This window comes from Oryza sativa, chromosome 4, assembly GCF_034140825.1.
Source record: "Oryza sativa Japonica Group chromosome 4, ASM3414082v1".
Taxonomy (NCBI): Eukaryota; Viridiplantae; Streptophyta; class Magnoliopsida; order Poales; family Poaceae; genus Oryza; species Oryza sativa.
The window spans coordinates 9938511-9940990 of record NC_089038.1 but is presented as its reverse complement, the minus strand read 5'-3'; positions in this window follow the sequence as shown (position 1 = coordinate 9940990).

The window sequence follows — 2480 nt, the reverse complement described above, 5'->3', positions numbered from 1 at the left end:
GTATTCCTCAGCGCCGGTATATAATCCTAAGTTAATTTCCTGGGGAGGGTATTCCTCCGTATTTAGCCCCGGTTGTATGGTGATGACGGGCTGTCGTAAGGAACTCGGCAGTCAGGGGTGGCTTCTCGAAGTACCAGGAGGGCATCGGATAGAGGGTATTAGCTAGTATATCATTTAAATAGAATGTATGTATACTATGTATATTAGAGGTATAGGAATAGATTTTCTTTCTCTTTTCTATCCACTAAGCTTAGATGATTTATTATGAGAATGAGTAGTTCATGCTTGTGTGTCACTCTACCCTTGGATTATCTTAACCCCTGTTTAGAATATGATTATCACAAGTAATATATAAATTATTAGTCAAGCTCTCTCTACATGATCTTCCCACGGGATAAAATAAATACGATACCCTTGGAGTACTCTCGGGTGAAATGTTACAATGGTATATCTATGCGCTTGCGGATGAACTCTGTAACCATAATATACTAGAAGTATTTCTGCGCCATTGCTGGGAATTATATTTCTAGTAATGTCGTTAAGAAATACCAACAGTGGGCATATCTCGATCACCTGGAGATGAATTTTTAATTGGTGAGAGATCGCTATGATCTACTGGTCGAGGACCAGGCATAGGCGTATCTTGATCACCTGGAGATGAATTTTTAGGTGGTGAGATATCACTACAATCTACTGGTCGAGGAACAGGTGTAGGCGTATCTCGATCACCTAGAAATGAACTTTTAGGTGGTGAGAGATTGCTACAATCTACTGGTCGAGGACTAGATTGTGGTGAGAGATTGCTACGATCTACTGGTCGAGGACTAGATTGTGGTGAGAGATTGCTACGATCTACTGGTCGAAGTCCAGGTGTAGGCGTATCCCAATCACTTGAAGATGAATTTTTAGGTGGTGAGAGATCGCTATGATCTACTAGTAGGCGTATCTCGATCACCTATAGTCAACTGATAGGCATACGGAAACAAACCGTATTCGCGAAAGCATATATGTTGCTATCGGTGACTCCCCTTATCAATATTTGCCGCACTCACTTGGTTGATCCCGGTGTAAGACCGTAGAGACATGGAGTCTTCGACAACGATATATGGAGTTCAACAGTCCACAAGTGAATTTAAATTGATAGGCGGCGAGATGTCGCTACAACTGTCTGGTCGATAACTAGGAGTCGGTGTCACATCCTGATTTTAGTTTTAGGATTTATAAATTATTTAATAAATAATTATTAGAATTTATATTAAATGTTCATTAATTTACAAGTGAAGTTAAATGTGGGAAATAAAATTTCCTAAATAAAAAGCATGGCTGGATTTAATTTTTATTAAATTCTCCATGATTAAAATACTCTCTGGAATTTTCTCGGGTTTTTCGGAGCTCAATTCCTAATTTTGAGCATTTCAGAAATTATTCACATATTAAATTAATCATTAAATGGTCTGTTTATAATTTTTTTAAATACTTATAGTGTTAAAGTATTTTCAGGATTTTTCTTGAAATTATTCGAGCATTGGAAGTATTTTTAACAATTCAAAGAGCATTTCAGTGATTAATTTAATTAGTAAAGTAATTAAAATCCCATTTTCATTTTCGGGCCGAATTTGGAAAAAGTCTTCTCTCTCTCTCTCGGCCTGCAGCCCCTCTCCCTCTCTTTTCCGGAGTCTAAAGCATGTCCCTCCTTCAATCGGGGAATTTTTTTCGTTTTTAGATTTTTTTTTTAATATTTACAGAAATAATCTATCGACCAAAAAAATTGCAGAAATAGCCCCTGCCGCCCAAATTGTGGGCGGCAAGCTGACGTGGCAGACGGTGGGTCGACCGTGCCGTCTGCCGCCGTCGGCCAAAATTGCGATTAGGCCCTTGCCGCCCATACAGAGGGCGGCAAGGGGCTAATTGCAATTTTGGCCGCCCATTCAGAGCTTGCGGCTGTACATTTTCATCTAGGTCCCTTGCCGCCCCGATAGAGGGCGGCAAGGGACCCAGATGAAAAAGGTACGGGCAAAAGATTTTTCTATGTTATGTTAATAATAAATAAAGAAGTATTTATTGTTAAAACTTGTTAATATTGTTATAAAAATGTATTGAAGTTGGTTGTTGCGCAATTTCATATGTTAAGTGAGGTATTATTTTGTACCTTATTCGACGTATTAGTACTCGGATAATTTATATAGGCCTATCGCAGTCTAGGTCGTAGAAACATTATATGGACTTAAACAAGGAGAATTATGTAACATGAAGAAATAGTAGTACAATTTGAACGAGATACAACTATTTGCATTGCGGTTACATAGATGATATTAGATTCGAACTAGGAGGGAGGTAGTGCAATAGTTGAACACAACGACGATGTAGTAATGGGACAAGGAAGCATGACAGTAGAAATTTCAATATGCCAAGTTGTCCGATAATAGCTAACCCCTACGTGAGGATCCCTCTCCTCTCTCAAACCGCGCTTTAGTAACCCT